Raw genomic sequence first — 12,752 nt, 5'->3', positions numbered from 1 at the left:
CCCCTGGACCCTCTCGGATCACTCGCCAGTCAAGATGAGCCTGGAGATCTCCAAGACCTCACCGTGCCCACTAAGATTGCGATTTAGCGCCACTGCGCTTGAAGACATGGCATTCCATGCAGAAATCGAACAGGAAATCAATATATACTTTCAAGCGAACAAGGGTTCTGTACCGGATCACGGTGTAATCTGGAAAGGCTTTAAGGCTTATATAAGGGGATGTTGTATATATAAAGAACACATGTCCTTTTTGGTGCTGCTGAAAAGGCACCAAAACCACAGAGTGAACCAAGAAGTTGCTGAAAGTCGTGCTATGGGTCCTGACTCGAGACTGCTGCTGAGAGACGCTGTCCATTTTCCTGCCTTCCATCACCAGACCAAGGAATCCGGAGGTCGAGTCCAGAGGTGCCACATCACGGAAAAGCCAACACAAACACTTTCTTCAATCCAATGGTACTGTGGAGAAAAGGGTATTGCTTACCTGATTCCAAGAAGTCACTCCAGAGTGTTGTTCGGATGTCCACCAATTGGTTATGCCTGAACGCTATGAAGACAGAGCTTATGATTTTTGGCTCACGACAGGCACAAACTAAGCTGGGACAAGAGTACGTGGGTTTCACTATCGATGGTAGTTTTATCAATACGGTTCGGAAAGTGAAAACTTTGGGTACATATATGAATAGCGAAGTCGACTGCCAAGCCCATGTCGCAGCTATTACTATTAGTACCAATTACTACCTTAAAGTGCTTAGGCAAATCGCTCCTCTAGTCTCGGTCGAGAATCGCACGAAACTTGTGAGAGCCGTTATTTTGCCTCGCATTGATTATTGCAATGCACTCTTGGGTGGAGCAAGCAATGCAGACATCCAAGAGTTACAAAAAATCCAAAATAAGGCCATTCGCGTCATTTTTAAAATGAAGTACTCCGAACCCCCATCGATAGCCACAAAAAAATTACACTGGCTTCCGGTAAAAAATAGAATCCAATTTAAATTGATGACCACATGCCACAAATGTATCTTTGGCAGCGCTCCGGCATACCTTAAAGATATCATTGGCATTTACCAGCCGAAGAGAAATCTCAGGTCAGCAGACGCCAATCTCCTTATACAACATCGAGTGAAACGCACCCGAGGTACGGGTAGAGCCTTCCACCTCCAAGGAGCTAAAGCATGGAATGCTCTGCCAACATTCTTGCGTAAAACTTCAGACCTCCTTACTTTCCGCAAACAACTAAAAACCTATCTCTTTCTTTTAGAGTAATCCCGTGGTAGTTCTTGCTACTTGCTACAGTATTCTGCTCTCGGCGTCTGGATGCCTACGGGCTTTGACGCGGTACAAATATATTAACATAACATAACATAACAGTGTTAGAGTGCACGTAGAGGTGTACAGGGCATCCTCCTCTTACCACTGGTCCAAGCCGCTGCTTGTGTCCCCTTCTCAAGTCCGTTTTAAGGTCTCCTTTGTTAGTTGCTAACTTGCTGCTTCAATAACATTAGACACTGTAAGAAATTCACAGGAATTCTTCATAATTTGCTGTTTGTCAAGACTTCAGGCCCTCACCGAACTGCCTCTAGCTAGGGTTGTGTTTTTGGACTTGAAAGACTTGCAAGGTGAAGAAACCCTCTCTAGATCCTTGAACCAGGCTCATGTTGCACTAACCACGTATTTTCCTCCCTTTAAGTGACTTTTCTATATGTATTTGCAGAGTAAATGCATTGCCCTATAACCCGTTGAAAACCGCATGAGTGCACGATTACCGATAATATGATAAACTTGGCTTTTCCCTTTCTAACGTTGCTACAAATGTAACTGTGAACAAACACCGAAGTGAAAGTGCTCTTTGAAGTGTATTATCTAGTATTCCTAAGTGTTCTACCGTAAACATCTGAAGTATTTAAAGTGATTCTGGTGTAAATATAAAAAATATTTATCTTTTATATTAATATATCTGCAAGTTCTTCTTTGTTGTGCCTGTCTACCCACAGCTCTCATCTTCCTCTTAAGATAAGCCTGACTGCTCTGCCACACTACCAAGGACCTGAGCTAGTACAGACTGATACTATAAGTTGGGGATCTACAAAACACTGGTATAGCTTACTAATGTCTTACAGCCAGTAGGCCTTTAGGAAAACTCCCCCAACACTAATCTTGGCGTGAAATATTCCTGAGGAGGGATGGGCAATGCTTCTTGTTTGGATTGGATAAGTTCAAACACAAAATCACTTTTTTCTTTATGTAAAACATTTTTTAAAATAATTGACGAATGTGAGAAGGCGGGCTGTTCTTATAGTGGCCTTCCCTGTAGGCAGCCTGGATGCTGCTTTATGTCTCCCTTCACTGCGTCGTTGGTGGCTAATAGGGCATTCTGCACAGTTTAGCAGCAAGGGCGTGGGGGCAAAGTGAAGGGTAAGACTAGTACTCAGGATCTCCACCGATACCTCTTCAACCGCTGTGCTGGAGTCTCGCTTGTACTCGCTCCTCCCTCAGCTCTCGAGCTGATAATACGAACAAGAACAAACTATCCGGCACTGCATGCCAGCGCCACAGCCCCGAACGCGGGCTGCTTTGGATTAACTGGGAGTGCGGTATAGGCTCCGGCGGCCCCAGTGAACTCCTCCAAGTTCCGGCTGCCTTCAGCCCAACTGAGCTCACCTTCTCCTCGGCTCCTCGTCCATCACACACTGTCTCTCAATAAGCCCACATGAAACCTTCTTCCTCCTCAGCTCACACTTCCTGCTGAGAGAGATTAGAAACAAGCACCTTCAGTCCCACTGCGCCTTCCTGATTTCTCGCAACACCCATGAGTCACTCTCCTTTGTCCCTCCTTCTCCAGTCGGCTTCCCACCCTTTCCTTGATGTGGAGCTCGGCTGCCTTTCCCCCTGCTTCATTCTCCTTTACGGCTTCACAGAACCCCCTTTCTGGGCTCTTACATTTGGGAAGGGCATGAGTGCGTGGTAAGAAGTCTGATTGGGCCATCAGTCACCGTGGAGGGTGGATAGTTTGAAATGAAAAAGATTGCAGGGACAAAAACCATCTGAGGATTGGGGGGGTCTGTATCCTTTGTGAGAAACCTGAAGGTGTCTCCCTAGCTAGTCCCCAGGATCTGTCCTCCAGGTGGCCAGGGCATGGCCATCTCTATTGGATCCAGCTCCTGGGGATGGACCAGTGAGGGAGGACCAACTGAATGTGGGGGGTCCTTGGGGAGTGGATGTGGGACACTGACGGGTGAGACACGGTATCACCCTTTCAACACCTTTTCCCCACCCTACAAAGTAGGATATTCCAAAACACTGCCCCCCCCTTTCCCACAAGAACACTTTCGTACAACATGAAAGACAACGGACTAGCTGTCACGACCCTTACCCCAGACCCCCACTGGCAAGCCCACTTGCCAGGTAAGGTCAGGGTTTGTGACTCCATCAAGGCCTTGGAGGCCTTGCATCCACTCCCAAGACTCTCTTGCAGTCAGTCCTGGCGCCTCTGGCGCCAGACTCATATTCATTATGGAGAACATGTTTGAAGGGGGACTACTTTTCTTTATGCCTGCAGTTAACATGGAGGCATTCGCATAGCTTGGTTCCTAAGAACTAAGCTATGCGGTATAGTGTTTTGGGTGTGGTGGCCTGATACTACTTTACCTGGACTACTTTGTTAGGAGGCTATTTAAACCACACCCAAGCAACAGAGCATGCTTCGCGTTACTTTGCAGACTTCAACGTGACGCTCACCGTGTCCTGTGATACCCGTGAGCCTCAGAGCAACGAGCCTGCAGTGGGGAGAAAAGGAACATCTTTAATCGAATCTTACCTGCAATGTCCATCCTGTCATCTGCTCTCCAGTGAACAGCTTCTTCTGGGCTCCGCACACCTACCGGAACGAAGCGACCTGAAAAGGAAAAGGAGAAGGACAACATTAGAAAAGACATACTCGGGCATTGCTTAAACCGCGAACATTATAGGAAGCTTACCTGGCTTTTCACCTTATGGCCGGCATCGCTCCGGAGTTCCTCACCCGCTGGAAAAGGACCGCGACCTGTAAGGAAGAGAGGAAACACAGGTTAGCAAGGCAAGACAAAAGCAGCGCAGCGCATTACTTACCGCCTTACAGCCCACATCCCACTCCATCATTACCGGCGGTGCTTAAACCATCCAGTACACCACGCCGAATCTACCGCACACCTAGGGAGTAAGAAAGGACATTGTTAATCACAAAAGAAAGGGAGGCAAGAACAATCAGCGCTATACAAAAAACTGATGCAATAAGAGCTACCTTAAAGACACTTGAACGGGCACGCGCCAGTGAAGTAACTCGGTCGCCCACGTCCACTGAAGACTACGCACCCCTGCTAAGAAGGCAGGACTGAGAGCATGCCTAATACAGCAAAAAGGTGAGGAGAGGGCCTAAAGGGCTGAAGCCAAAAGGGTGTGGTGGGGGATACTTACCTGAGTCGGCCAGTTTTGAACCCAGCCATCCTGTGTCCTCAGGCTAGATCTCCTCCGAAGACACCATCCGGAAATCGGGAGATGGTTCCGGCAACCAACCAGGGCAGATTGGCGTCCCCGTGGATACCAGGTGAGCGTAACAGAACGCGGAGCCTACAATAATTAATCCACCTGGGTGCCATGGAGACATCAGAAATCGACCAATTGGCTCAATTATTAGGACAATTACGCGCCAAAGTTCATTTTGCCAGACAAGAGACCAATGCTCTCCGGAGGGATTTAGTAGTAACCAAGGATCGCACCGAAGAAATCGGTAGGCAGTTCCTACAGTAACAAGCAGGACAGACTCCTTTGCCTGTAAACAACCCATCGGCATAAGTACCCACCTTACCATCCACCCCAATACAAATTACGCTACCCGGAACAGTTCCCCTAGCATCACCGGAACGGTTCTCATCAGACCCAAGGAAGTACGCTGCATTCATGAAACAGTGTCGTCTTCACTTTCTTTATAGGCCTGGTGCATTCCCCAACGATCAAGCACGGGTAGCATTTGTTTTGTCATACCTGAGCGGTAGCGCAGCGGACTGGTCGGTGCCGCTGGTAAGCCATGATGATCCATTGTTACATGACTTTGGGGGGGGTTCCAGAGAGAAATGGAGAAGCTTTTTGCTCGTCATACCCAAAAACAAGCAGTAGACAATGAACTCTTGTCACTCCGATAGGGGAATCAAGACTTATTAATGTACATTGCCACCTTCAATAGATTGGTTGCTGAAGCCAGGTGGCCGAAGAACAAAAGAACCACGTTATTCCACCAAGGCCTATGAGGCGAATTGAAGGACGTTCTAGCCCAGGTGGTTGACCCACCCAGAGACTGTACCGAATTCATTAACTTGGTTGTGCAACTAGATCACCGATTGCAGGATCGAAAAGCAGATTGGCCTAGGTCAGACACTGGGGCTTTGTATGTTCGACCCAGGGACAATGCATCGCATGTGCCTGAAAACACTGTAGAACCCATGAAAATCGGAGGAATACGACCTCCATTAACAAAAACAGAACAATACAAAAGAAGGCAACAGCACCTATGTTTGTACTGCGGAAAGCCAGGACATTTCCTTAAGGATTGCCCAGTGAAACATCCAAGGAGAACAGTCGGGGCCACAGAGAAGGACAAGGTCAAGGAGTCGGAAAACTACCCAGCTCGGTAAACGTAGAGGTCAATTTGTCGAGTGAGAAGAAAGAGCCACCGACCTCGCAGTTTGCAATACAGGTGATCTTAATTAACCACCAAATACCCTCTCGGATGGACGCCATTGAGGCATACGTAGACAGTGGAGCAGTTGGGAATTATATCGATCAAGAACTGGCAGCAGAGATGGCACTTCCCTTATGTTCAAAGCCGACCACGGACAAGGTGACCTCTGTGGATGTGACAGAAATCGCTTTCGGACCAGTAACCCAATGTACAGCTGGGTTAACCTTGCTGTGCCAGGATGGACACTGGGAATCCATTTCTTTTGATCTCATCAAGGCACCTCAGTTCCGGCTAATATTAGGGATGCCATGGTTAGTTGCTCACAATCCCCTGATAGACTGGTGTGCTCGGAAACTGACCTTCCCCGATGATTGCGCTCCTGCCTGCTATTACCAAGAGCAGAAACCTGACCTCTGTACCCCTGCAATTCCCAGAACGGCAGCATCAGCACTTGGAGTAACTAATACCAAGTGAATACAAGATTTCCAGGATGTGTTCCAAAAAGAACAAGCTAACACACTACCACCGCACAGGCCCTTTGACTGCCAGATTGACCTCATTCCAGGCGCACAAATTCCTTGCGGCAGAATTTATGCACTCACAGAAGCAGAAAACCGCCATTTGAAATCCTATCTAGACCAGTACCTGGCAAACGGATTTATCCGCCCGTCTAAGTCCCCGGCAGCCAGTCCTTTGTTCTTCGTACCAAAGAAAGAAGGGGACTCGAGGACCTGCATCAACTACCGCACATTACACCAGATTACCGTGTGAAGAATCGCTACCCCTTGCCACTTATTCCTGAAATGTTAGACCAAGTCAAAGATGCCCAGATTTATACCAAATTGGATCTTCGAGGAGCACCCCTTGGTCCGAGTTAAAAAAGAAGATGAATGGCAAACCGCCTTCCGTACTAAATATGGCTTGTATGAATACCAAGTAATGCCCTTTGGGCTATGCAACGCTCCTGTGGCATTCCAATACTTCATGAACGATTTCCTGAGAGAATTAATCGATATTAGCGCCTTCGTTTACATAGATGACTTCTTAGTGTACTCGGCCTCGACGCAAGACCATGTTAAGCACGTTCGCTCTGTTCTCACCAAGCTCTGCCAACATCGATTATATGCAAAACTCAAAAAATGCTTTTTTCACTACACCAAAGTAGAATTCCTTGGTTTCATTCTCACTCCGAAAGGCATCAGAATGGATGTACACAAAGTAGACGCCATTCTCAAGTGGCCATCACCAACTTCACTGAAAGGGATCCAAAGCATGCTGGGCTTTGCAAACTTCTACCGCCGATTCATCCCAGACTTCTCTCAGATTGTACACCCGATCACAGTACTATTGTGAAAAAACAATAAGAAGTTCATTTGGACCGAAGAAGCCGAAATAGCCTTTCAAGAACTCAAACAAAGATTCACTTCCGCTCCGATCCTACGACGCCCTCGTCCAGACCTCCCTTACATCATGGAAACGGATGCGTCCAGCATGGCTATGGGGGATGTCCTTTCACAGAGAGCCCCCGAAACCGGTTAGTTACACCCCGTGGCCTTCTGGTCACAAAGGTTTTCACCTCCGGAAATCAATTATGCTATCACCGACAAGGAACTCTTGGCCATTAAATCTGCTTTTAAGGCATGATGACACCATCTCTTAGGAGCCAGGCACTCTGTTACGGCAATCATGGATCATCGAAACCCGCAATATTTGAAAACAGCAAAGGCCAGTCCTCGCGTCAACTGCGGTGGGCCCTTCTCTTCGACCGAGTACGATTATGTAATCACATTTTGACTAAGGGTCCGGAATGGGAAGCCTGATGCCTTGTCCCGCATGGGCATTGACGAAGAGGTGTATACAACTCCAGATCCAGTACCCATCATTCCTGAAGACAAGCTCTTAGGTCTCACGACAGCTTTGACACAAACCGAACTCCGAAACGAAATCCAGTGGGTACTAAATTCCGAAACATTGCTTGCAGAGCATACTCGGGGAGAACAATTTACCATTAAGGACCAATTGCCCTATTTTAGGGACCGTCTATATGTGCCCAAAGGGGAACTACAACAACAAATTATTTCGGATTACCACAATTCACTGATGGAAGGTCACCCTGGAATCGCCAAAACCCTAGCCAAGGTGAAACAGAACTACTGGTGGCCTTCTTGGCGTAAAGACATCATCCAGTATGTTCAGTCCTGCAGTGTTTGTGCGCAAAACAAATCGCAAAAGAAGAAACCACCATGTCTCCTTCAACCATTGGACATTCCTCCTGCCCCATGGCACACCCTTTCCCTTGTCTTCATTACTGATCTGCCTCCCAGTCAAGGCCATTTTGGTAGTTGTTGGCTTGTTCTCAAAAATGCCCCACTTCATTCCTCTCAAGGGCCTCCCAGATGCATCCAGTTTAGCAAAAGTGTTCCTGGAAGGTATCATTAAACTACATGGCTTCCCATCAGTTCTGGTCTCGGATCGAGGCAGCCAGTTCGTGTCCAACTTCTGGAGAAAATGTTGTTCAATGGCGCAAATCAACATCCGATTATCCACCAGTCACCACCCCCAAACGGATGGCCAAACAGAGAGAACCAGCCAATCCCTTGAACAATACTTACGGTGCATGCTGCATCAAGTGGAAAGAAATTGGAGGGTCTTACTGTGGATAGCAGAGTATGCTTATAACAATTCATTGGATTCTAGCATAAGACAAACGCCTTTTTACATCCTTTACGGCAGACACCCGCGTACTTCCGAACTAGACCTTCCAGCCAGCTTGGAAATGCCAGCAGTAAGGACTCTTCATGCAACCATCTCTCACGGCTTTAAAAAGGCGACAGAACATCTAACTCAAGCCAAGGACAGACAAAAGAAATTCACCGACCAACACCCAAGAAAGGTTCCTGAGTATCAAGTAGGGGACAAGGTTTGGTTAGCAGCAAAGTACGTACTCCTTAAAGGAACCCGGACCTTTCGTCCTCTATATTTGGGATCCTACCCCATCAAAGCAATCATCATCCCAGTAGCCATCAAACTAGCATTACCACCCAATATGCAAATCCACCGGGTGTTCCATGTATTACTCCTGAAACCAGTACAACCCGGTACACGGGTTACTACACCATCAAAACCCAAAATTGTTCATGGAGAACCAGAATTCGAAGTCAAGGAAATCCTGGACTCTAAATACACTAGGTCCAAATTATACTATCTAGTCGATTGGAAAGGGTATGGACCTCAAGATAGATCCTGGGAACCCAGCGAGAATATCCAAGCACCATGTCTGATCAAGGAATTTCATCAGAACTTTCCAACCAAGCCTGGACCGAATAGAAGAACCACCGTGAGAGGGGACTTGTGGGGAGTGCTGTCACGACCCTTACCCCCAAACCCCCACTGGCAAGCCCACTTGCCAGGTAAGGTCAGAGTTCGGGACTCCATCAAGGCCTTGGAGGCCTTGCATCCACTCCCAAGACTCCCTTGGAGTCAGTCCTGGCGCCAGGCTCATATTTATTATGGAGAACATGTTTGAAGGGGGACTACTTTTCTTTACGCCTGCAGTTAACATGGAGCCATTCACATAGCTTGGTTCCTAAGAACTAAGCTATGCGGTATAGTGTTTTGGGTGTGGTGGCCTGGGACTACTTTACCTGGACTACTTTGTTGGGAGGCTATTTAAACCACACCCAAGCAACACAACAAACGTTTTGCATTACTTTGCAGACTGCAACGTGACGCTCACCGTGTCCTGTGATACCCGCGAGGCTCAGAGCAACGAGCCTGCCGAGGAGACAAAAGGAACATCTTTAATTGAATCTTACCTGAAATCTCCATCCTGTCATCCGCTCTCCAGTGAACAGCTTCTTCTGGGCTCTGCACACCTACCGGAACGAAGCGACCTGAAAAGGAAAAGGAGAAGGACAACATTAGAAAAGACATACTCGGGCATCGCTTAAACCCCGAACATTACAGGAAGCTTACCTGACTTTTCACTTTAAGGCCGGCATCGCTCCGGAGTTCCTCACCTGCTGGAAGAGGACCGCGACCTGTAAGGAAGAGAGGAAACACAAGTTAGCAAGGGAAGACAAAAGCAGCGCATTACTTACCGTATTACAGCGCACATCCCGCGCCATCATTACTGGTGGTGCTCACACCAACCAGTACACCACGCCGAATCTCCCGCACACCTAGGGAGTAAGAAAGGACATTGTTAATCACAAAAGAAAGGCCGGCAAGAACAATCCGCGCTATACAAAAAACTGCTGCAATAAGACCTACCTTAAAGACACTTGAACGGGCACACGCCAGTGAAGTAACTTGGTCGCCCACATCCACTGAAGACTACACACCCCTCCTAAGAAGGCAGGATGGGGAGCACGCCTAATACAGCAACAAGGTGAGGAGAGGGCCTAAGGGGCTGAAGCCAAAAGAATGTGGTGGGGGGATACTTACCTGAGTCGGCCAGTTTTGAACCCAGCCCTCCTGTGTCCTCAGGCTAGATCTCCTCCGAAGACACCATCCGGAAATCAGGAGAAGGTTCCAGCAGCCAACCAGGGCAGAGTGGCATCCCCGTGGATAGCAGGTGAGCGTAACACTAGCACCAGAGCCGTTTACCTAACATGTCCCAACACAAGGGTCAGGCAATTGGCCAGAATCACTCACACCTGATGTCACTTTCTCTTCCCCATAGGGATAATAGGGGGAGCACGAAAGCACACTACGAGCAAGGCAGACCGCACAACGAGACAGCTATCCAGGCACGACAGTTCAAGAGGAGGAGAAAGGCAGTGAATATCGAGAGGCTGACAAGTAGAGATGGGAATTTGCCCTTTCCGACCCAGAATTGCGAAACCTCTGCAGAAAGAATCATAAGAAGACCGCGGACAATAGCTCAAGTGTGTTGCAGCAGATGTCAGTGGTACACGCAGCGTGCATACGCTGATAAAGCAGGACCGAGGCAGGCGCCTGCTACCATGGTACCATCCTTGACTCAAGATATGCTGAAAAGCCAGGCGGTTCATCACAGCTGGTGAGTTGAGGGTGGAACCGAACTGTGGTGAAGAAAGCTGCAAAGTAGTAATTTAAGGGAAGTTCAAAAAACTGTTAGAATAAAGGAGAGACCAGCTGCAGAAGGATCCGGCACCACATGGGTGCTTACTGGAGAGACGCTGGTCAATCCCGTGTTTGTTGAAACTGCTAATACCAGAAGGCCTTGGGAAGGCTACTAAGGAATGGTTAAAGTGGTCATACAGAGGTCCAGCAAAATCCTCTGTCCAGTCGAAAGTCTTTGACCCGCAGGTGATTGAAAAAGGCACGATTGATAACGTTGGCAAGAGTGAACCCGGCAGAGGGATGTCGACAGAAAGGGGCAAAGCCTGAAGAATTGTTTAAAAAGAGATTAAGATTTGTGAACCAAGGAAAAGCCATAGTGAACCCGAAAGCCGGAGGCTGAAGATTGAGAAGGGTCTGCGCCTGGAAGAGGGGGACCAAGGGTGACCCATTATCACTGCAACTACTGTGTAAAAGGAACTTTGTGGTTTGTTATTTTCTGACCTTCGAAGGCAAGAGACTTTTTGCAGGAAAGCAGACTTGGCCATCAAGGTTCTTGAAGGTTGAGAGGAGAACTCTCGTCTCGTGCTGGGGAAGCCCGAGAAGTGTGTTTCGCTCGGAGGTCCCACCTTATCCCATGGTCAAAACGTTGGTAGTGGAGACCCCGACTACTGCATCCTAACACATTATTTGTGAACACTTCTTTCTTTCAAATCCTATCCCACACTCTTTTTGTAATTAGTTTAAGAACTGGCAATTGGTTTTTCTTAGTATAGGCCCTTTTATTTGACCCAACGCCACTAGGACTGCCTCATTTTCATTTTATGGTCAAAGCTTGTCCCCATCTTAGATTTAGGTTTAGATTAGGCATTTATCTCACCCACTTTTGTGGTTTAACAAACACCTTTGAACTGTGATCACTTTATCTGTCTTTACTGTTGCCACCATGAGTTCCTTACACTTGTGTCTTGCTAACCACACTAATGGGGCGTGATCGGTCACTAACGTGAATTGTCGGCCCAGGGGGTAATATCACAGGGACTCCACAGCCCACATGACTGTCAAACACTCCTTTTCAATGGTGGCATATCCCATCTCATGGGGTCGTAGTTTTCAGCTGATGGAGAGGATTGGCATCTTGCATTCTCCCTCGTTTTGGAATTGGACTGCTCCCAGCCCGGTTCCCGATGCGTCAGTATGTAAAAAGAAAGGAGCTGAATAGTCAGGACATCATAGTCTGGTCGGTAAGGGCGTTCTTCATGGCACTGAAGACTTCCTCCATGGCTTCACTCCTCCAAGCCTGTTTGGTGGTGGATGTCTTCAGAAGATCTGTGAGTCGTGCGGTGATCGTTGAGAAATGGGGAATAAATCTGCGATAGTAGCCCACGAAGTCGAGAAAGGCTTGCACTTGCCGGGTGTTGGCCGGGAACTGCAGTCTCTGAATTGCCTCATCGTCTGCTTCTGTGGTCGGATTGTACCCTGTCCAACAAAGTACCCCAGATATTTAGTGTGAAAGTTGGCCATTTGTTTTTTCTTTGGGTTAACATGAAGTCTTGCTCATTGTAGTGTCTCAAAACTAGCTTCCAGACGCTTCATGTGTTCTTCCCAGGTGGGGTTGTATACAAAAATGTTGTCTAAATAATCTCCCATATATGGTTCATGCCCTTCTAGAATTGTATTCATGAGTCGCTGGATGGTCGTCGGGGCCCTATGAAGGCCAAAAGGAAGTACTGTAAATTGGTATATTCTAGTGTGGGGCTGCAAATTCTGTTTTTTACTTGTCTTCGGGATGTAGAGGAATTTGCCAGTATCCCTTGGAGAGATCTATGGTGGACAGATATGAGGCACTACCCAGCTTGTCTAGGCGGTCCTCAATTCTGGGCACAGGGTATGCATCAAACTTGGAGATCTCACTGAGTTTACGAAAGTCCATACAGAATCTGGAACTACCGTCTGGCTTGGGGACTAGAACAATGGGGAAGCACCACTGGCTGTGGAA

Source organism: Ambystoma mexicanum, chromosome 6q (genome assembly GCF_040938575.1).
Source record: "Ambystoma mexicanum isolate Mex_15411 chromosome 6q, UKY_AmexF1_1, whole genome shotgun sequence".
Lineage (NCBI taxonomy): Eukaryota > Metazoa > Chordata > Amphibia > Caudata > Ambystomatidae > Ambystoma > Ambystoma mexicanum.
Note: the sequence above shows the minus strand (reverse complement) of the source record.